This window comes from Bos grunniens, chromosome 20 (assembly GCF_055505025.1).
Source record: "Bos grunniens cultivar Pamir isolate PY7600 chromosome 20, Bosgru_T2T1.0, whole genome shotgun sequence".
Classification (NCBI taxonomy): Eukaryota; Metazoa; Chordata; class Mammalia; order Artiodactyla; family Bovidae; genus Bos; species Bos grunniens.
In genome coordinates, this window is record NC_141184.1 from 26,912,088 (window position 1) to 26,937,423 (window position 25,336).

Below are 25,336 nucleotides of genomic sequence, written 5' to 3' on the forward strand. Positions count from 1 at the left end.
TTGTCATAAGTAAAGAAATAAAAAATAAACTAAAAATATATAAAGCTTTTTATATTAATTATTTTAACCTAAATATCATTATTTAGCTACAAATGGACTTCTAAAAGTATTTTTTGGAATTATTTTTAAGGCTGTTTACCCAAGAGAATGTATCTTATTATGCTAAGTCACTTCAGTCATGTCTGACTCTTCGCGACCCCATGGACTGTAGCCCACCAGGCTCCTCTGTCCATGGGATTGTCCAGACAAGAATTCTGGAGTCGGTTGCCATGTCCTTCTGCATAATTTATTATAATAATGCCTTAAAAAGAAGAAATTTCTTTATAAATTGTGCTTACTTATATTGAACACTTTTCATTAAGACTTAGTTTTACATAAAGGATAAAACTATAATTTTTTTTTAAAACTACAATTTTTAAAATGGCCACCTGTGATAACTCCAAATTCCAGTAATACTAATGTCCTACAGAAAAAAATGTGCTTCAGCAATCACGTGACCATCATGCTGTTACATGGTACAGATTACATGAGAGAAACATGATCATTTTTGAGGCTCTTATGTCAGTGTGCATTTGCAGCCCTGTGTTAGTTTACAGAGGTGGTTTATCTTTAAACAGAAAATGAGTGAGTGAATCAATGAATAAATGAATTCCCTGGGGTTTGGAAGTGTGTTTCTTACCCTCACAGCTTATTCCATTCTAGAACTTGCCAGTGTTGACCAATGAGTTCCTTCATTTTCCTGACATGTAGTCCCCATCAGTGATAAAGATATCAAGACTTCTGGAGCTCAGTCATATCTTGCTTTTCTCTCCTTTTATATCCCCAATATGGAGAAGGAAATGGAAACCCACTCCAGTGTTCTTGCCTGGACAATCCCAGGGATGGGGGAGCCTGGTGGGCTGCCCTCTATGGGATCGCACAGAGTTGGACACGACTGAAGTGACTTAGCATATCCCCAATAAAAGGGGGATAATATTTTCTTTCTCTCTTTAATAATGGGAAAGAGTGTCGTATTGGTTTTGCTCAGTGGCTTTGGAATATCAATAGTGTGTTTCATTTCCAGGCCAACACACTGAAAAGTTGGTGTCAGTCCTTCATTGCTCTCTTCCCTCTAATACAGAAGGTCATGTGATCTAGAGAGTCCACAAGATGATCTCAGTCTCCACCAGCATGTCTTTGAACACAGTTCCATCTGATTGTTACATGCTAAGCATGTAATATGAAGACAATTGCCTTTGTTCTTTAGTTTCAGTTCAGTTCAGTTCAGTCACTCAGTCGTGTCCGACTCTTTGTGACCCTATGAATCGCAGCACACCAGGCCTCCCTGTCCATCACCAACTCCCAGAGTTCACTCAGACTCATCTCCATTGAGTCAGTGATGCCATCCAGCCATCTCATCCTCTGTCGTCCCCTTCTCCTCCTGCCCCCAATCCCTCCCAGCATCAGAGTCTTTTCCAATGAGGCAACTCTTCGCATGAGGTGGCCAAAGTACTGGAGTTTCAGCTTTAGCATCATTCCTTCCAGAGAAATCCCAGGGCTGATCTTCTTCAGAATGGACTGGCTGGATCTCCTTGCAGTCCAAGGGACTCTTAAGAGTCTTCTCCAACACCACAGTTCAAAAGAATCAATTCTTCAGTGCTCAGCTTTCTTCACAGTCCAACTCTCACATCCATACATGCCCACTGGAAAAACCATAGCCTTGACTAGACGGACCTTTGTTGGAAAAGTAACCCCACATATTTTAAGGAATATTTGTTTTTCTAATGTTTCAACATAACCTATGCTAGTTTAACACTCCCCCCTTAAAACTATGTATATAGGAACTAAATTAATCATGTTTTCTGTCCCAGAGGCCCTGACTAAAATTTCAGATATGTTAGACAGATGTCCAGTTATTTATTTATTTATTTTTAATATTTCTTCTTCATATCCATCGCTCTCCCTCAGGATTGAAGTAAAGGGCTAAGCAAAGCCTTTCACAGTAAGTAAAGGGCTGTTTGCTCATAAACTGGTAACTATTGATAGATTTTCCAGAAGCAGCCTAGAGGCTTAATTTGTGTTATTGCCTTTCTTTATTTGCCTAATTCTCTGATCTTTCTTTTTCTTTTTTTTTTTTTTTCTTACTATGATTCAAGGTACATATGAGGGATTCCCTGGTGGCTCAATTGGTAAAGAATTTGGCTGCAATGCAGGAGGTGACCTACAATGCAGGAGACCTGAGTTCAATTCCTGGCTCAGGAAGATGCCCAGGAGAAGGAAATGACAACCTAGTCCAGTATTCTTGCCTAGAGAATCCCATGGACAGGGGAGCCTGGAAGGTGAGGGTCTATAGAGTCACAGAGAGTCAAACACGATTTAGTGACTAAACCACCACCAAGGTACATATGACATATATTTTCGAAATTAAAAGGGAAGTTAATATTCTAAATTTATTTATTTGTCAGCTTTATTGAGATATAATTGACATATAATTTTGTGTAAGTTTAAGATGTACAATGTGATTTGATACATTTGTGTATTGCAAAATGATTACCACAATAACTTTAATACCTCTATCACATCACATAAGATGTGCCTACAACCCAGCCTTTCAAAGGTAATACAGGCTGACATATAAGAAATCAGGATAGTCTGTTCTTCTGTAATGCTTGCTTTTTAAAAGATATTTCGTTCTGAAACAACTGATATACTAGGAAACAAGGCAAACATAATTTGCATTTGAATTTTTAGTTTATTCATGCACAATTTTATCTGCAAGAAAAGTAAAGTGTACACAAAGTTGAACCCACCTGAAGAGTCATAAAAATACATAAAACATACACGTGCATATACCACCAATATTACCAGCAACCTCTTTAAGTGCACGTGATCAAAGCTCATCCACTCACATTCAGTTGGTCTAAAGCAGATGACTGTCCTTCCAACACTTCCTAATAACTTCCTAACAACAGCCCTGCTTATGCCCATTTCCACAAACCAACTGCAGCTCTTCTTCAAGATTAAGTGCCATATTTATGGTAATATATATGTATGTCTTAACCATCTAACATGACAAATGGACTATTATATTTCATTATTTTAATTTATGTGTCACTGGGGAAGTTTTCAGTGTTGTGTTTCTAGTCCCCTCCCCACCAAGACACGCTGTTTTATTGTGCAATTTTGCACAACATGGTGAATTTTTTTAAAACTGAGATGTCATGCTACAGTAAAAAGAAAATACTTAAAAATGAAACTGTGAGATCTGTATAAGAATGGATGCTAGCAGCCTACCCCATACACAGTCTAAAGGGAATGTTGAAGAATGTTAAATAGAAGACTTTCTAATGAGTCAGGCAGTGCAACATGAGATGATGTGAGGGTGCCAGGTACGACTTCAGGAAGACAGTCCCGGGGCACAGTAGGCAGGAAAAAAAACGGCTCAATTTAGAATCACAAGCGAGACATTGAGGATCTCATTATACATGGTAACAGGGTTCTCAGATCTTTCTGGTAATCAGAAACTGAATGATATTCACATATATTACCCAAGCAATCCAGTGATGTCTTATCTCTTTCAGTTACACTGCAAACACTAAGAACTAATACAAAATAACTCAATATTCATTCCTTTTAGAACTTGTCAGTGTATATTTTGCAAAAATGTTTTAAAAAATCATAAAAAGAGACATTTGTAAATAAAGATTCTTCTTAATATTTGCATATATATAAACATATATTTAGTAATAATACAGTGCTAGAGGCTGATTTAATAATTTTAAAATCCTGATTTAATTAATGCATGTCAGGTGAAAACAGATCTATAGTTTAGCAGCATATCTGTTAGCATTGTATTTTTACTTGTTTCTCCATGTTTTGTATCATTTCCTTCTCCTCCCCTTTTCAGAGGCGGTTATCTGCTTTGGTTTATGAATTTTAAATCCCATCCTGAGTACATTCCATCATCAAATGATAGCAAACATTTCTAAAAAAATTCTTAGCCTTTGCCCAGGAAAATTGTTTCCATAATTAATCAACTTACTGTGTATGTTTGGCTATGGACAGATCCTTAAGAATTTCTATAATGTATAAGTCAAATTTTAGATATTGATACAGAAATATCATGTGCATTATATGTATGTAGTTACATTTGTCATTGAATTTGAACTAAAACATTCACTTATGTATTCTGAATTACACTAAGTGTCTTATACATATTTTAGTTCAAAAAGCGAGGCAAAGCTTGGACTGAACATGTACAAAGAAATTAATACATGTGTATTATTGGATATTTATTAAAATTAAAAATAGCAATATATGTGAAACAATAATGTTTGAGTAGTTTTCATGTTTAACTATATAACATTGGCTTGAGTTACTGATTAGACTATTCTTTTTAAGAAAATCTTTCAATATTTATATGTCTCACATAGGCCAAGTTAGCTTCCTAGAGCATAAAACATACAAAATGCTCTCAATATATATTTATGCCTATACAATAGACATGCAAGATACATTTTTTTTCTTGCTAATATCAATAAAGTGCTATTGAGCAAAAAAATTTGAAAGATTATGAAAGGTATCACATAGGGGGCTACATTTGAGCTAAGCCTCGAAAGAGATGACATAAACCCTGCAACTATCCAGAACTCAAGTTTCTAAGCAGAGTAAACAACCACAGCAAAAAGCTTCAGCTGAGCAATGCCTGAAGTCTTTGCACAAAGTAAGGAGACTGGAAAAAAACAAAAGATAATAACTAAAGATGAGACCAGAGTTAAAGTGCTGCCAGACTGCATCTTGTAGGGTATTGGTTAGTTTGAATTTAGATTGCCTTTTATCACTACAATTAAGGGAGTGAGATGCAAAGCCACTGGAGAACTTTGAACATAAGAATCAAAGGATGTGACTTCAGAATTTAAAAGATCGCTCTGACTGTAATGCTGAGAAAGCCCTGTGGGGCAACATGACTGATTATATTTCTAGTATAATGATCTGGGGGATAAGGGTGCTTCAATTAGAATTCTATTGCTATAGGTGTAGGATATTGTCAAAATTTAGATATTTTTGAAGGTAAATGTGAGTTGAGAGAGAAAAGGAGGAGTCAGAAATAATTCCACAAGTTTATGACCTGAGCCACTGCAATAATGGAATTGCTGTGTACCAGGCATGTGAATACAGAAGAAGGCAATGGCACCCCACTCCAGTACTCTTGCCTGAAAAATCCCATGGATGGAGGAGCCTGATGGGCTGCAGTCCATGAGGTCACTAAGAGTCGAACACGACTGAGCAACTTCATTTTGACTTTTCACTTTCATGCATTGGAGAAGGAAATGGCAACCCACTCCAGTATTCTTGCCTGGAGAATCCCAGGAACAGGGGAGCCTGGTGGGCTGCCCCCTTTGAGGTCGCACAGAGTCAGACACGACTGAAGCGACTTAGCAGCAGCAGCAGCAGGCATGTGAATACTGAGGAATTAGTAATTTCAGAGAAGAAATGACATAAGTTCCATTGTGAGCAGGTGGATGGAATCCAGGTTTCCTGAATTGCAGGTGGATTCTTCACCATCTGAGCCACCAGGGAAGTCCCATAAATAAGGTAGGTAATATATATTTGACTGATATACTAAGAAAAGATCCCTAGTTTTTCCCATTCTATTGCTTTCCTCTTTTTTTTTTTTTTTCTCATTGTTAATTGAAGAAGGCCTTCTTATCTCTCAGCCAACTCATCAGAAAATATTCTGAGGCTGGGAAAGATTGAAGGCAAAAGGAGAAGAGGGCAGCAGAAGATGAGATGGTTGGATAGCATCACCGATTCAATGGGCATGTACTTGGGAAAATTCCGGGAGATAGTGAGGGACAGGGAGGCCTGGCTTGCTGCAGTCCATGGGGTTGCAAAGAGTAGGACATAACTTAGCAACTGAACAAGGACAACAGCAAAAGAATTGTGGGGGCATTCCCAATGGCTCAAACCATAAAGAATCTGCCTCCAGCGCAGAAGCCACAGGAGACTTGACTTGGATTCCTGATTCTTGAAGATCCAAAGGGAGGAGGGCATGGCCATCCACTCCAGTATTCTTGCCTAGAGAATCCCATGGATAAAGGAGCCTGGTTGGTTACAGATCATAGAGGCACAAAGAGTCTGACATGACTGAAATGACTGAGCACAAGAAGAGAAATGCAGTCATTACTGTAGATAACAAGTGGGGAAAAAAAGTTTGTGGTAGTTGGGGAGTGGGATTGTCAAAACTGGGTTTATGAAGGGTTGAATGAAAGTGATAGTCACTCAGTTGTGTCTGACTCTTTGCAACCCCATGGACTATACAGTTCAGAGAATTCGCTAGGTCAGAATACTGAAGTAGGTAGCCTTTCCCTTCTCTAGGGGATCTTCCCAATCCAGGGATCAAACCCAGGTCTCCCGCATTGCAGGTGGATTCTTTACCAGCTGAGGGTTAAAAAACTATTAATGACAACAGAATATGATCACTGGTTTAAGCGGTTTGAATGGGAAACCTAACTGTGAAACATTTTAATTAAATGCAATAATTTTATTAAATATACAATATACCAAATTAAGAAACCTGCCCAAGGATACACAACTACATCATGGTGGAGGTAGGTTTTGAACCAGAAAATCTTATTCAAAATTATAAGCTCTTTACATTTGACAATACATTGGAAGAAAGGAATTAAAGGAACTGGTTGGTCATATTGAAAATATCATCTACACCGCATGAGAAATCACCAAGAGTTATGTCAGGGTTATTGGAGACAATGATGGTGAAACAAATTAAAGTTAAGGAGTGAGCAGTTGCGATTGGTGATCAGTTGGCAATTACCATGGGCTTCCCAGGTGGCGCTACCGCTATAGAACTCCTCTGCCAAAGCAGGACGTAAGAGACTTGGACTCGATCCATGGAGTTGGGAAGACCTCCTGGAGAAGGACATGGCAACCCATTCCAATATTCATGCCTGAAGAACCCCATGGACAGAGGAGTCTGGTGGGCTATAACAAGGAACGTCTAGGAAGAAAGGAAGGAGAAGAGTCTGGAATCAATGTGCAGAACAATGATCTATCTCCAGACCCATCAATAAGAGAGATTTTGAAAGAAAAATAATTGACATAAGGATATTTTATAGGAGAGAAGGTAACTGAGGAAGAGGCACGTTTCAGTTATTAGCAAAGGCATAAAGAAGGCCTTCAGAAAAGAGATTGAAGGTATAAGTCACCTGATTATAAATTCACAGAGAATAGCATAAAAGATTTAAATGTGAAAGAATTGGATACAGTATCAGAAAAAGGAATGTACAAAGTTGAATGGATGTAATAATGTAATAATATTTTATAGAATCTTAGATAAATTGTATGTGCTTCAGTTGTCATCAAAAACACACAATATTGCAACTTGATTTTTCTGCTCTCATGTAAGGGAATTGCAAAATAATAATAATAATCATAGTCATAATAATATATTCATGGAAGCAATGTGATTTTTACAATATGATATTGGTTACATGAAGTGATTTACCCATATACTGAAGTACTATGTAATACTTAAATTCTCATTAAAAAATATTTAATGAAATATGAATATATTCATGATACAATAGTAAATATTTAAATTTAGTTTTGATTATGCCATAGAGTCATAAAATTTAATAATAAAGAGAAATGTCTATTTAGTTCTTTGGCCCATTTTTTGATTGGGTCATTTATTTTTTTGGAGTTGAGCTGGAGGAGTTGCTTGTATATCAGGATGGGGAGCACATGTATACCTGTGATGGATTCATTTTGATATTTGGCAAAACTAATACAATTATGTAAAGTTTAAAAATAAAATAAAATTAGAAAAAATTTAATAATAAAGAATATATATGTATTAATATGTATGACTATATATATAATATGTAAATGAATTAATGATAGTTTTCTGTCAATTCCAAATTTTTACAACTAACTTGTATTTTTTGGTAACAAGCAAAAACATTTTTAAAGGCAACACTAGGAATCACAGAATATAAAATGAAATGTAACACAGCCTGGAGGGAATACTATGTGGCACTGCAAACTAAGACGTTTCTATTCTATTTTTCTCCTCTTACAATTTCACTGGGACAAAGATCAATTTATGCTCAGTCAGCCATGGCTCTATGTGAATTGAAATGATGAAAAATACACTTATGGAATCTACTCTAGAAGCATACAATAAAACAAGATGGAGTTTAGTATGTGATATTTTTTTTAATTAATTTTATTTTATTTTTAAACTTTACATAATTGTATTAGTTTTGCCAAATATCAAAATGAATCCACCACAGGTATACATGTGTTCCCCATCCTGAACCCTCCTCCCTCCTCCTTCCCCATACCATCCCTCTGGGTTGTCCAATGTGATATTTTACGATAATGGATCATTTTAGAAAAAAAATGTATTCTATGTATATTTGAACTAGATAATGAATTAAAATTGTGTATGTTTCTATATTAATTGAAGAATGTTCACTGTGATATAAGCAGCTGACACTACTAGCACCCAGAGACATGAGACAACTTGCATTATTCTTTGCAGATGGAGTGGATACTCACTGCAGGTCTCCATATTTTAAAAGGGACTCCATGTTCCTTTTAAATCCGGAGTAAAGCACCACAAATTGGAATAGAATGGAATATAATTGAATGTGTGTGTGTGTGTTTGCACTGAGTCGTGTCCGAATTTTTGTGATCCCATGAACTGTAGCCCTCCAGTCTCCTCTGACCCTCGGATTTCCCAAGTAAGAATACTGGAGTTGGTTGCTATTTCCTTCTTCAGAGGATCTTCCTGACTCAGGGACTGAACCCAGGTCTCCTGCATTGGTAGGTAGATCCTTTACCACTAGTGCCACCTGGGAAGCCCATAGAGTAGAACAGAATATTACAGAAGAGAATAAGATAGAATAGGATAGGATAGGATAAAGAATCAAAAAACAAAGATATGTCAATTCTCTCTTGCTTTTTTGTGCCTTAGATTTTCTCAAGACAGAGTTTAATGAGGCTAACAGTTGGCCTAGAAACATTTGTGGTGGACGCTGGAGGGGACGGGCTCTTCATGTTCCTGCTTGCTGATCCACACCTGCAGGAAGGTTGAGAGTAAGGCCAAGATCAAGTGGGGTACTTGTGCTCAATAATCTTGATCTTCATCCTGCTGGGAGCCCAGGTGGAGACTTCCTTCTGCATCCTGGAGGCAATGTGTGGGTGCATGGTGGTCTCACCAGACAGCATCATGTTGGCATAGGTGCCGCTGTGAATGTCCACATCAAATGTGGCAGCAGTCCTTAGGAGCGAGCACCCCCAAAGTTCTACCAGGTGGCTAAGAACTTTGATTGTACATTGTTCTTTTTTATAATAATCATTCCAAATATTGTGAGCCGCATTGTCACAGGAAGCCTCTTGACTTTCCTAAAAGCCACTCTGCTTCTCTTTAGAAGGGCCAGTCCTTGCCTGAGTTCAAACATGTAAGGGTGGTTTCATTGCTTTAGTGTAAATTATATAATTAAAAAAAAATCTTGGCCTTAGTATTTTTACTCTTTTTGTTTCTTTTGTGTTGAGTGGCCAGTCATCATGGCTCCCCTTGCTCACCTCCAACTTGAGATGGAGGAAGACTTTTGGTACCCCTGGGAGCAGTGTGAGGCTCAGAGGCAGCCAGGGCTCAACTGTGCACTACCTTGAGACCAGTTCAATGAAGGGTTGTACCCTAAAGAAAACAGAAAGATAATAATTTAAAAAAAATAAATAAAAGTAATTCCCTGCACTGCCTACAGTGCTGCGCAGACCAGGTTCAGCTTCTTTATTCCCACAATCTTGGAAAAAAATCACCCCAGGAAACGGCTTCATGGTACATGACATGCCCCATTCTAACAGTGAGCATTTAAGGACAGGATGAGGGCAGGGAAAAGTAATTCTTCATGGGAGAAAACATTAGTTTGATAGATGTAGAAAAGTAAGAACTAGTGCAGAGAAAGGACTTTTTCCCCCTTTCACGGATCCAAATAGAAAGCAATGAGGTACCAAAACAGTTTTGCCTCTGTTGGAATACAGCATCACACCATGTGTTTCATAAAAATAATAACTATGAATAACTATGACCCAAAAGCTGCTAACAGTGTTAGCATCCAAATTCTTGATTGTTTCTGTTCATGGTACATTTTTGTATAAATGTTAAGAAAGTTGTTTCAATAGTATGAGTATTTTATAATTGAGGTCTAAATGACATTGGTATTTAATGCTATGATAATTGTGGGGAGGCTATTGAAACAAGAGTTCAAATAGAAGATAAAACCTCACTCATGTTACACACTCTTTAGCTGCAACCTTTGCCCAGTTTCCAATTTAAAGGGTCAAAATTACTTTTGCCCCATAGTAGAAGTGTTTCTGTTTCTTCGACTGAAATCAATTACTCTTGGCACGGAGTAATTAAATGAACTAATTAGATGTTGATTCAAATTAGGACCACACTTCTTTCAAACATTTTTGCATTAAGCTTTGCCTATCAACTCTTTGTTGTTAGCATTTTTTTTTTTTCTGTTTCTGTTCTGGATGTTTTTGGAAAAATAATTGTTATAGGAGAAAATTATTACTTGTTATAGGAGAAAATTATTACTAAATATTTTTTTTAATTTTTACTTCAGGAGGCTGAGCGGTTTTCTATAAATATGAATTCACACACACACAAATAGACCTGGCTCGTTGTGTCTGCTGTCAACTTTAGTACTCAGGTTAATTCCATTTCAATTATTTTAGTGCATATCATGCTGTAAAGGGATTTCAACTTCAATTACCTTGTTCTCTGGCTTATTGTATGACATATATTTTTTTACAATATTTTTGTATTCATTTATTCTTTTCTTAAATTCTTATCTGAATTGATATAGCGGTTCTGCCTGTCTAAGATTTGAAATCTAATACTGTCAGATAGAAAACCAAATCAAATTAAATCAAATCACGATAAAGAACAAGGCTGAGACCATCTCCCTAGAGTAAATATGCATTGTTGTATATGACTAAAGGAATTACAGGGGTTTATTATGTTTTGCAATTTCATTATGTTTAAATGCATATGAATATGTTTGTCTCATAGTAAATTTATCTTTTTCCTTCTTTCAAAGATAAATTATCCTTTCATCTGAAGGCAAAGTTGATAAAGACAAATTCATAGAGTATGACACTCATCTTTCTGCACCATCAATTTAAAACGTGATGCATAGCCACAGTCTTTAGTTTAAAACTACGCTATGCTGACCTAAGGAAATACTGCTTCCAGATCTCACCCGTGTGGCTGTGTAGATATGTGAATGTACTTCAAATGTAGGAGCCGATGATTATAATATTCTGAAAACGTGATATGAGCACAGTTCAATGCAGCATCCCTTTAGTACAAACTCTTGTACTCCTATCCATTTGTGGATTCCATAGCCTTGGAACATTCTCTAGTTTTCTATGCACATAAGCAGATCTTTTACCTCCTATTCACTTCAATATGTGAAATGTTATTTCTCATATCATCAGATATGTATCATAATGTTAGGTACCATTTTCTTTTTTTTAATTTACAATGTTGTATTGGTTTTGCCATACAACAACATGAATCCGTCACGGGTGTACATGTGTTCCCCATCCTGAACCCCCCTCCCACCTCCCTCTTTACCTTCTTTCTCAACTACACTTCTTTTAGGCCACAATTATGTAGAAAAAAGTATCTTATATTCATTTTAGATGGTATATATTGGTTTAAATAAACAACAGAAATCAAAACTTGGGAAAACAGAAGTCAATGGAAGGGTCAGAAGACCAGAATTCAAGCAGAGCCTGGATCACGGCAGTGACAGAAGCTTAAGCAGTGTGAGCTGAAAAACTATTTTCAGAGAGCTAAAATTAGCATTAGCCAGCTCCAGGATATCTTCTTTTTTAGTTATCACTGAGCCAAATTTTAAATACTGGGGAGAAAGAAACTGCTCGGTTTCATTTAAGTGTTTACTTCTGGATCAATCATTGATAGTCAGGAGGGCTTCGGTCACATATTAATAACACATATGTGTCCATAAATAAGTCTCTGGGTCTAACTTAAGCCAGAGTTCCCAAGAGGTATCTTTCTCTAATAGTATAGACAAGCGCTGATAAGTTTACTGGTAGGTTGCAAACCACTACCACTTATGACAATGTTGTTGTTGTTTGCTGTTTAGTTGCTAAGTCCTGTCTGACTCTTTGTGACTCTGTGGACTGTAGCCTGCCAGGCTTCTCTGTCCATATGATTTTCCAAGCAAGAATACTTGGGAAATGAAGGGGTTTGCCATTTCCTCCTCTAAGGGATCTTTCTGACTCAGGGACTGAACCCACATCTCCTGCTTTGGCTGCCGAGCCATCAGGGAATGCCTGATGTATTAATAGTATGTTTAGTTAACTATTATGAGAGCAGTAATAAAGCAAAATACATTTATATGTCATTTACTAATTTTAACTGAGGATTTTCAGTATATATCTCACTAAATCATTTGTCTATGGGAATTTTTCTAATGCTATTAGAACCTCAGAAATGTTTTCTTGCATCCATTCCCATTCTACTTTGACATAAAACCAAGGATAAAGCTCAGTTTAACTTTCATAGTCTTTGTTTATTAATTTATTTACTGAGGAATTTCTCCTAGTCTCTAATAAATAAACATTTAGTTGGACCAGAATCATGACTCCAACTCAGGCAGACTTTATGCAACAGACCACTTGAAAAAATATTAAGGAAACCAAAACTGAAGGAGATTTCTGGGTCAACCAGAAGAGAGTTTGTAGAATGTTTAATTTTATTAGGTCAAACCAACTCAAAAGACTTTAGATACTTTCAATGACTGGAGCAGGAAATTCACAGTTGAAACTGGAAGTAGGATATGAATTTGTGAAGAAGAAAACCAAATAAAGGGGAATAGGAATATGGTGGGTTTTGTTTCTTTTTTTTTTTGCTTTTTGTTTTCTCAATGACCACTAGCAGGATGAAACCTACATCTTTAAATAGTGTTGATAACTTTGGCACAGGATTTCTCATCCCTAAAAAGAGACCTGAGAACTCAACTTCTTCTAAAGAAAAAAAAAAAAAAAGAATACTAACTTTGAAAAAGGTTCTGTTTTTATGTTTTGTTTTTTTTTAATTTTATCTTATTTTTAAACTTTACATAATTGTATTAGTTTTGCCAAATATCAAAATGAATCCGCCACAGGTATACATGTGTTCCCCATCCTGAACCCTCCTCCCTCCTCCCTCCCCATACCATCCCTCTGGGTCGTCCCAGTGCACTAGCCCTAAGCATCCAGTATCGTGCATCGAACCTGGACTGGCATCTCGTTTCATACATGATATTATACATGTTTCAATGCCATTCTCCCAAATCTTCCCACCCTCTCCCTCTCCCACAGAGTCCATAAAACTGTTCTATACATCAGTGTCTCTTTTGCTGTCTTGTACACAGGGTTTTTGTTACCATATTTCTAAATTCCATATATATGAGTTATTATACTGTATTGGTGTTTTTCCTTCTGGCTGACTTCACTCTGTATAAGAGGCTCCAGTTTCATCCACCTCATTAGAACTGAATCAAACGTTTTCTTTTTAATGGCTGAGTAATACTCCATTGTGTATATGTACCACAGCTTTCTTATCCATTCATCTGCTGATGGACATCTAGGTTGCTTCCATGTCTTGGCTATTATAAACAGTGCTGCGATGAACATTGGGGTACACGTGTCTCTTTCCCTTCTGGTTTCCTCAGTGTGTATGCCCAGCAGTGGGATTGCTGGATCATAAGGCAGTTCTATATCCAGTGGTTTTTTTTGTTGTTGTTGTTATTAATCATATAGAACTGCTTATCATAGGGTTGCAAAGAGTCGGACACGACTGAGCGACCGAACTGAACTGATACTTCAAAGCCTAGGAGTTCTGTTTGCTTGTTTTGTTCCTTTTTGCTGGCTGACTCATGTGTTAAATCTTTCACTAAATTCTGGAAGCCTCTTTTTTTTTTATGTTATATTCTACAGTAATGATTAGCTGGGCTGGAAGAAGCACAAGCTGGAATCAAGATTGCCAGGAGAAATATCAATAACCTCAGATATGCAGATGACACCACCCTTATGGCAAAATGTGAAGAGGAACTAAAAAGTCTCTTGATGAAAGTGAAAGAGGAGAGTGGAAAAGCTGGATTAAACTCAACATTCAGAAAACGAAGATCATGGCATCTGGTCCCATCACTTCATGGCAAATGTGGGGAAACAGTGGAAACAGTGTCAGACGTTATTTTTTGGGGCTCCAAAATCACTGCAGATAGTGACTGCAGCCATGAAATTAAAAGACGCTTACTCCTTGGAAGGAAAGTTATGACCAACCTAGATAGCATATTCAAAAGCAGAGACATTACTTTGCCAACAAAGGTCCGTCTAGTCAAGGCTATGTTTTTTCCAGTGGTCATGTATGGATGTGAGAATTGGACTGTGAAGAAAGCTGAGTGCTGAAGAATTGATTCTTTTGAACTGTGGTGTTGGAGAAGACTCTTGAGAGTCCCTTGGACTGCAAGGAGATCCAACCAGTCCATTCTAAAGGAGATCAGTCCCGGGTGCTCATTGGAAGGACTGATGCTAAAGCTGAAACTCCAGTACTTTGGCCACCTCATGCGAAGAGTTGACTCATTGGAGAAGACCCTGATGCTGGGAGGGATTGGGGGCAGGAAAAAAAGGGGACGACAGAGGATGAGATGGCTGGATGGCATCACCGACTCGATGGACATGAGTTTGAGTGAACTCCAGGGGTTGATGATGGACCAGAAGGCCTGGCGTGCTGTGATTCATGGGGTTGCAAAGAGTCAGATGAGTGAGCGATTGAACTGAACTGAACTGAATGATTATTAAATGTCCAAAACCAAGCTATAATTTTAATCAGGAGCATCATGTATTCATATGCTTACACTACAACCTAATGTTGATGTAAGTGATGTGTTGACTTTTGATACATGTGTATGTTTGTCCTATTAATATCTATAATTTAATTTCCTCCAATTATTTTCAATATACCACCTATTTACGGATAAGGGTCAAGTTTTTAATACACCTCATGATCACTAGGAAAAGTAAATCAATATTATGCCTTCATAAATGGACTAATTCTTACTGGAAGAATGATTCTTATAATGATGCCATAGTGTGTCTGTATAAGGTATTATAATATCAAATGACCTAGGATATTATTAATATATTTAACCAATTTAGATATACAAGTTGTAAGAATGACTTTTCTCAGCAGAATTTTAAAAATACATTACACACTTTATCAGCTGGGTGTCTTTTTTTTTTTTCTCTTAACTGCCTGCTATACCAATGGATGAGCACTGTTGCCTCTGTAAATCACATTGATTGATGCCTCAGGTACACCAAATCCTTAACAGGTCAGCTTCCCTCTGGATGGCCATTAACTTCTGCTTCTACTATGTGGGTTTTACACTGCAGAAAACAGGATGAAATAAATAAGTTAATTAAAAAGAAAAAGACAGGATGAATTTTTCTCAAAGGTTTTTATGCCACTTGTATCCACAATTACAGCAACCTCTTTCAACAACTTGTACTATAAAAATGCCCTCTTCTCTATAAAAATAGTTTGTTCTTTCATAAATTATATAAATATGTATCTACAGATGTGTGCTTGCATATACACACAATTCCATGCACATATACAAATTTACATATAATTTTGTTTATTTTTAAATTCATTTCAAGAAACCAGACCAAAATTTTAAAAAATTAATTTTACCTTAACTGACCCAAATATTTACTTCTATTTGGCTTATTCTACAGACACAGAAAGAGAGAACACTACTCTGACTTCACTCATCAATTATAGTTTTAGGATACCAAGTTTGGAGTCATCAAGCTGATACCTCAGATGAAAGATTTAATGGTTTTCTAAAGCCTGAGAAGTGAATTGTGTTAATTTTGTTTTATAATCTAATTAATAGTATTTTGTGTAAAATGTAAAATAGTAAAGTGTAAAATGATAGCATAAATAACAATAGCTCTGCTATTCTTAAGTCAGTATGTCAAGATACCTTGCAATTTTGAGGTAGTTTATTTTTTCTTCTCTAGATATGAGTTTTCCTTCATAAAGAACATAAAAACACACAGGAAGAAGAGGCAAATGTTTTCTTAAAAATTCAGGCAAGACTGTGTTCTAACATGAGCCAATTTTTAACAGAATATTTTTCCTTTCCTCTTAACAGAGATCCCCACTCTGTAATGCAACTTCTTACTTCAGTGATGCCAGGGCAAAAATTTTCACCAGATAATATTAAACAGGCACGGAAGACTTTTTTTCCAAGGGGAGGGAGACTAGAACTCAGTGTGTACTCAACTCCACTGAGAGAAAGAGCACGATGATTTTAAGGCTGGGGGAAGAGGTATGGAAGATTATAGGTCCTGTACATTTTCTAATTGGTTTTAGGAAAAGGAAAAATAAACTTCCTTATATCTTTATTACAGGAGTGAGGTGCCCACTGAAGTTACTCCCGCTACTGCATTCTTAACCACTCAGTCCTGTCTGACTCTTTGCGACTGTATAAACTGTAGCCCACCAGGCTCCTCTGTCCATGGGATTCTCCAGGGAAGAATATTGCAGTGGGTTGCCGTTTCCTTTCTTCTCCAGGGGATCATCTGAATCTAGGGTCTCCTGCATAGCAGGTGAATTCTTTACTGTTTGAGCCAATAAACACTGGGAGATACTTACCCTCAAACACTGGGAAACAATTTGATGTTTACATTTCAAAGGGATGATTAAATCCTTGAGAAACATATTCTTGTGTTGTAAACTTTTGTATTGAGACTTTTACATTGATTTACATCTCAAAGGGACAATTACAAGTACTCAAAAGATTGAAAAAGCTCTAAGGAAAGGGAGTTCAGGATTTAGAATCTGGAATCAGCCTAAAGTTTAGTCAAACTGAAGGGAACATTAAGGCTGCCTTGGTCATTGGAAATATTATATTTCTCCAGTGGGCAATATGGTACTCACTAGCCACATGTGGCTACTTGATTGCTTGAAATGAGGCTATAACAACTGAGTTATTGAATATTAAATTGTATTTACCTTTAATTAAGGTAAATTTAATGTTGAAGAGATCAAGGAGAGATGGAAAGAATACTCAGAAAAATTGTATAAGAGAGATCTTTATGAACCAGATTACTACGATGGTGTGGTTAGTCACCCAGAGCCAGACATTCTGAAGTGTGAAATCAACTGGGCACTGATGTTAATAAAGCTAGTGGATGCAATGAAATTCCAGCACAACTATTCAAATCCCTAAAGGGGGATGCCATCAAGGTTTTGCATTCATTGTGTCAACAAATCTGGAAGACTTAGCAGTGGCCACAGGACTGGAAAAGGTCAATCTTCATCCCAGTTCTCAAGAAGGGTAGTACCAAAGAATGTGCTAGCCATTGGACAATCGCACTCATCTCCCACACTAATAAGGTCATGTTTAAAATCTTGCATGCTAAGCTTCAGCATTATGCAAACCAAGAATTTCCAGATGTCCAAGCTGGGTTTAGAAATGTAAGAGAAACTAGAGATCAAATTTCAAACATTCTCTGGATTATAGAAAAAGCAAGGGAATTTCAGAAAAACATGGATCTCTGTTTCATTGACTACATTAAAGCCTTTGATTGTGTAGATCATGACAAACTGTGGAAAGCTCTTAGAGAGATGGGAATGCCAGACCATTTTATCTGTCTCCTGAGAAACCTGTATGCAGGTCAAGAAGCAACAGTTAGAACCCTGTATGGAACTACTGATTGGTTCAAGGTTGAGAAAGGAGTACGACAGGGCTGTCTGCTGTCACCCTGTTTGTTTAGCCTACATGCTGACCACATCATGAGAAACACCGGGCTGGATGAGTTACAAGCTGGAATCAAGATACGTAGGAGAAACATCAGCAACCTCAGATATGCGAGTGATGCCACTCTAAAGGCAGAAAGTGAAGAGGAACTAAAGAGCCTCTTGATGAAGGTGAGGGAGGAGAGTCACCGCAGTAACACTGAATTTCTTGAGAGGAAAAAACAAACAGTTTTGCATTTCTGCTTTGATAACAGTTATGTTATATATTCAGTGCTTTAGATTCACAGCATTATTTCAAAACCAGAATCTCTGTTCATGTTTCTCTAAAATTGCCATCAATTGTTCATTTCATTTTTTTTTAAATGAGTGAAATACATATGCACATGTTTGTAACTCAGTTGTTTCCCACTGCCTATTTCATTTTTGTTAGAGAGGATAGAAATCTTCAGTAAGTTTCTCTATGTCCTCATTCCTTTTTCACCTTTCCTTTGTTTTTGAAAGACATACACCTTCATCCATGTTTACTTCTTACCTAGGCATTTTCTATTAATTTAAATTAAGCAATACTGATCCCAACTCTCAAATGAAATAGTTCAAAAATACTTGCTATTTCTCCCTCACCAATGCTATATGGCTACTGTTAATATTATATAGGTGAAATGGATAAACAACCGTCTTGTAAATTTTGGGCACATGACAAGTATTTATTGCACATTAATGACTACAGGAGTTTGATAAGTTGCCCGTAAGATGTGCATTTCCTTATATATTTTCTATGACTGCAACTGTCTTTATTTTAATTTCCTCCTCTGATGATTTGAATTAGGATTGCCTCTGCTCTTTCCTAAGCTACAGAATTTGTCTCTGCTTTTCCAACTTCCCAATTTTTCTTCATATATTCAATGTATTCAATGATCTTCATTTCCTGTAGATTATACATTAAATCTTCTCAAGCCTTTCAGTATCATTCTTTGCCATGCTTCTTCATTTTTAAATCTTTTCTCATTTAGTCCTTAGCCATTTCCAAAATTACTATATTTATCAAACAATGCAGAATTTTTCTTGTATTTTTTACTTTCTATGCCCTGATTTTCCTTGTTTGAATCACTTTCCCCATTTCCCATATGGAGAAATACTGATTTTACTTTCTTTAAGATTTAATTAAACTGTTATATCCTCTATGAAAATCTCTTTCCTCCAAAAGACTTTGAAATATAATAATTCCTCCCACTGAACTTATAACACATATTTGCAATGTCTTACCAAATTATATTACAAATATTTTATGGTTTCATTTTTTTTCCTAGTAGAGTGTGAGTTTTTAGCAACTAGATACAGTTTTCTTCTTTTAAATTAATTATTATTGGAATATAGTTATTTTATAATGTTATGTTAGAGGTATTGTTTACTTAATATTTATACACTCACATAATTAATGACTTGCCACAATTGATCTATACATGCATGACATATTTTGAAATATGTATATCATTCAAGAAAAAATATTACTAAAATTTGTTATTTAGTTTTGATAATGATAAAAAGTCTCTATTAAATTGCTTTCAAAACAGATTTCTTACACTTTATATTAAAAATTAAAAATGTTATAACTAATAAGATACTTGTTTAATAATTAAAATTTAATTAAATTTATAATGTTATTTTGAATATTTTAAGATATAGAATAATTTGTATTTTTTATTTTGACTTTTCAAACATTCTTTTAAGCATTTAATTTTCTTTGTGGCTCATTCTCTCTAGTATTTTAGAGGATAGATCGCCATCTGGTGGAAATTTTAAATGCTAACTAAAAGACCTAAAACAATTTTGTGGAGCTTGTTTCTTATTGTTTTTATGAGCACGTTAATAAGGATTTTGGTTGCAGGAGAGAAAATCTATTAAATTAATGAGCTGAAATATAATGTAAAATAAGAACAAATGAATTTTCAAATTAAACAAATGTGTTTCTGCTTGCCTTAAATATCTGTTTGTATCACAGTGAATTTCCTATTGTGAATATTAAAGCTATTTTTCAACAAATAAAAAAATAACCATTGGTGACTTAAATAATAAACCATTATTTGCTTTTGCTTATATTAGTCAAGTTTAAAAATTCTCTAAATTTCTTATTTTTGTTTTAGTAAGTCTTATAAACAACCATTTCAACACTGATCATCTTCATTATTTCTGAGGCAATAAACTATCAAGAAGAATAATTCTAGTGGCTGGTAGAGTTTCTTTCTCAGATTCTAGAGTTACTGATTATATCCTCAGTACAATTCTTGACATCACTTGGAAAGGCAGTGTATTTTCATCTAACGAGGTTGTTATTCTTGTTGGATGCATTTTATTTCCAAAAAATTAAAATTTAATATCACCATAATGGTATGTTTGCCTAGACATGCTAGGCCTGACAGAGATGATTTATGTTTCTGAAAATATAGCTAAATTACACAGAGCCCTTGAGGAACCTGAAAGCAGAACGTGTTAGGGGAATGCGGGTTACATTGTGAAGTAAGAAATCTCAAGTTACAATTTCATTGTGTGATCTTAATAATAAAAATATAAACATTAATATTTATACATAAACATTAATATTTATACATAAATATTAATATATATTATTTGTAAGATAATACATATTAATTTTATATCACATATTATTAAGTCTTCACAACACTTATATGAACCATTTTCCCATGTCACCTGGGTTGTATAAATGACAAAAGTTTAGAGACACAAAATATTTTTCTTAAGTTCAAAGAGCTAATATAGTCCATTGACAGAAAATTCAGCTAGATTACCTGAGGTTCTATTTGCCCACTGGAAAAATAATAATCTCTGAATTTTTTTCAATATATTAGTTTCTCATGCAGTTTAATTATAATTACTAGATTCGTTTTATTGTGGGAACAAAGGATTTTTAAATCATGTTTTGCATATTTTTATTATGATTCTATTATGCATACATTATCTATCATACATAGATAAATACATATCTATTTATCTATAGATCAATCTACAGATCGATATATAGATAGATCTACATATCTATGTATGATAGATAACTTTTGATATAATTATAATGTAAAGAACAATTCAGAAAAATACGAAAAAAAAAAACAAAGAAAAATACGAATGCATAGTTCAAATAAATTAAAGCAGCAAGCCATAGCAATTTTTATGGTTAGCACTGCAGAAGTTCCCAGCTATTCATCTATGATTATATTAGTCATCTGCAACTAACTTGGATATAAGCTTTATGTCAAAATTAATGATAATATTATCTTTAACTTCCTTTAAAATTATAGTGCCTATGTAGCCATACATAAATATAATTTAGTTTTGCCAATTTTTCTTATTTATTAACACTATGGGGAAGGAAATGGCACCCCACTCCAATATTCTTGCCTGGAAAATCCTGTGGATGGAGGAGCCTGGTGGGCTGCTGTCCATGGGGTCACAGAGTCGGACACAACTGAAGCAACTTAGCATTAACACTGTACATTATTTGATGTCTTGTTTGTTTTAGTCAATAATGTTTGTGAAAGTTACCTCTTATTGTATACATATTAAATTTATTTTCATTGTTATATGGTAATTAATCATATTAACTTAAAATAATCTAATTATTTATCAGATTATTGATGGATTTAAGCTTTTTTCCCCAACCTATTTCTTAGGTGAATTATCAAACAATGCAGTGAAATTTCTGTGTCATAAATTATGCACATCTTTAATATTATTCTGCAATTTCAATCTAATTTTCAAAATGATTGTTTCAATTTATTCTCCCATTCACAGTATGATTTTTTTTTTTTTAGTTTTTATTTTTGCTACTTAATGGCAAACATTTTCACTTTTCTTTAATATGGTGAAACTCTTTTCCATGGAATTATAATCTGTTTATTGTTCACTTTTATGCTTATTTTTCTATTATACCACCTATTTTTATTATCCTTTTGAAGAGATTCTTAATGCATTTGAATTAAAATTCTTTCCTGATAAAAAGGGTGCTAATAGGAAAAATAAAACCTAACACAGAGTCAGGTAGATGAGAAGCAAAGAGCAGGTAATGGAGATTGGAATAATGGTAACTCATTGTAAGATGATCACTATGCCAGGGACAAAATATTAGTTACAACACACCCCCCCTCAAAAAAAAAATGCTATTTCAAGAAGTAGCCATGAAGGAATGTATTGAAAACAAGTTCTAGTCTAATTCTGTTTACCCAATAACATATGTGTTTCTGAATTAATATCTTCTTGTAATGCCTTTCTTAATGCAGTAATACCTTGAAGGATGCTGCACTTACCAAAGAATTCTTGGAAGAGATTAGTTCAGAAACAAATGTGCCATCAGATAATTGGAAATGAAATAGAATGGAAAAAAGAGTTCAGAGACTTAAGAGATTTTCAACCATAAAAAATTTAAAAATATTATTAAGAAATATTCTGATACCCAGGGATGATTACACACAACTTTCCTACAAGGATAGAATCAAGGATATTAACTATCATCCTATAGTGAATGTTTACTGGCATTTAAACCCAAGAAGACTAGAACAAAGATCTTGCAATATTTATAAGAAAAGTCAACTTCTGTTAAAACTAGGAATCTGAATACATACTACTTATGTATTTCTATATTTATAGCAAGCACTGAGCCCAATGATCTACATGCAAGAAGCAGGTTACTAAAACTTGTATCAGTTCCTGAGTCCACATGGTCCACTTGAGATGTGAAAAAGACATAGCGGACATAGACACCAACAAAGTTCAGAGATAGGAACAGAGATCACAGTGGGGTTAAAAAGCTCACTCAGAGAGAGGATTTGGGCCTCAGACCAAAAAAATACCCCAAACACTTCATAGGATAGGGTAACTTTGCCACTGGCATGACACTAGCAACTCACTAGCATGACAGACTTTCTGTGGACCCCAAACACTTCTGTTCTCCCATTATCAACTTTCCAAATGGGAGCTATTTATTTTTTTCTATTTTATTGTCCCCATTCCTCTGATTCTTGTCTATATGGGGAGATAACATTTCTTTTTTCTTTTTGTTTATGGGTCTTGAAGTCCAAATGGGCCTCCGTAACTGGGTGAAACATTTAGGTCATGTCATTTGGGAAGAGAATGATTGTTTTTTGCCTGATGAGGAGGAGCGAGCTGAATCTATGGTGAATAGACAAGTTGACTGTGATAAATTTCAGTGTTTCTACCAAATCTTTCCCCCCCCCTTTTTTTTTTTTTTTTTTGCAGCACTATTGTAGAATCACAAATCCCTACCCTGATTTTTTGAAACATCTTGCATCCTTGTAACTTGTTTCAGTTCAGTTCAGTCGCTCAGTCATGTCCGACTCTTTGTGACCCCATGAACTGCAGCACATAGGGCCTCCCTGTCCATCAACAACTCCCAGAATCCACCCAAACCCATGTCCATTGTGTCGGTGATGCCATCCAACCATCTCATCCTCTGTTGTCCCCTTCTCCTCCTGCCCTCAAGCTTTCCCAGCATCAGGGTTCTTAGAAATGAGTCAGCTCTTTGCATCAGGTGGCCAAAGTATTGGAGTTTCAGCTTCAACATCAGTCCTACCAATGAACACCCAGGACTGATCTTTAGGATGGACTGGTTGGATCTTCTTGCAGTCCAAGGGACTCTCAAGAGGCTTCTCCAACACCACAGTTCAAAAGCATCAATTCTTCGGCGCTCAGCTTTCTTGACAGTCCAACTCACGTATCCATACATGACTACTGGAAAAACCATAGCCTTAACTAGACGGAACTTTGTTGACAAAGTAATGTCTCTGCTTTCTAATATGCTGTATAGGTTGGTCATAACTTTCCTTCCAAGGAGTAAGTGTCTTTTAATTTCATGGCTGCAATCACCATCTGCAGTGATTTTGGAGCCCCCAAAAATAAAGTCAGCCACGGTTTCCACTGTTTCTCCATCTACTTACCATGAAGTAATGGGACCTGTTGACATGATCTTAGTTTCCTGAATGTTGAGCTTTAAGCCAACTTTTTCACTCTCCACTTTCACTTTCATCAAGAGGCTCTGTAGTTCTTCTTCACTTTCTGCCATAAGGATGGTGTCATTTGCATACCTAAGGTTATTGATATTTCTCCTGGCAATCTTGATTCCAGCTTGTGCTTCTTCCAGCCCAGCGTTCCTCATGATGTACTCTGCATATAAGTTAAATGGGCAGGGTGACAATATACAGCCTTGATGTACTCCTTTTCCTATTTAGAAACAATCTTTTCTTCCATGTCCAGTTCTAACTGTTGCTTCCTGACCTGCATATAGGTTTCTCAAGAGGCAGATCAGGCAGTCTGGCATTCCCATCTCTTTCAGAATTTTCCACAGTTTAATGTGATCCACACAGTCAAAGGTTTTGGCATAGTCAATAAAGCAGAAATAGATGTTTTTCAGGAACTTTCTTGCTTTTTCAATAATCCAGCAGATGTTGGCAATTAGATTTCTGGTTTCTCCGCCTTTTCCAAATCTAGCTTGAAAAACTGGAAGTTCACGGTTTATGTATTGCTGAAGCCTGGCTTGGAGAATTCTAATCATCACTTTAGTAACACGTGCTATGCTAAGTCACTTCAGTCCTGTCGGACTCTGTGCGACCCCATAGTCGGCAGCCCACCAGACTCCCCTGTCCCTGGGATTCTCCAGGCAAGAACATTGGCATGGGTTGCCATTTCCTTCTCCAATGCATGAAAGTGAAAAGTGAGAGTGAAGTCGCTCAGTCGTGTCTGACTCCTAGCGGCCCCATGGACTGCAGCCTATCAGGCTCCTCCGTCCATCAGATTTTCCAGGCAAGAGTACTGGAGTGGGGTGCCATTTCCTTCTCCTTACTAACATGTGAGATGAGTGCAATTGTGTGATAGTTTGAGCACTCTTTGGCATTGCCTTTCTTTGGGATTGGAATGAAACTGACCTTTTCCAGTCCTGTGGCCACTGCTGAGTTCTGAAAATTTGCTGGCATATAGAGTTCAGCACTTTCACAGCATCATCTTTCAGGATCTGAAATAGCTCAACTGGAATTCCATCACCTCCACTAGTTCGTAGTGATGCTTCCTAAGGCCCACTTGACTTCACATTCCAGGATATCTAGCTCTAGGTGAGTGATCATGCCATCATGATTATCTGGGTCATGAAGATCTTTTTTGTACGGTTCTTCTGTATATTCTTGCCACCTCTTCTTAATATCTTCTGCTTCTCTTAGATCCATACCTTTTCTGTCCTTTATTGATCCCATCTTTGCATGAAATGTTCCCTTGGTATCTCTAATTTTATCGAAGAGATCTTTAGTCTTTCCCATTCTAGTGTTTTCCTCTCTTTCTTTGCATTGATCACTGAGGAAGGCTTTCTTATCTCTCCTTGCTGTTCTTTGGAACTCTGCATTCAGATGCTTATATCTTTCCCTTTCTCCTTTGCTTTTTGCTTCCCTTCTGTTCACAGCT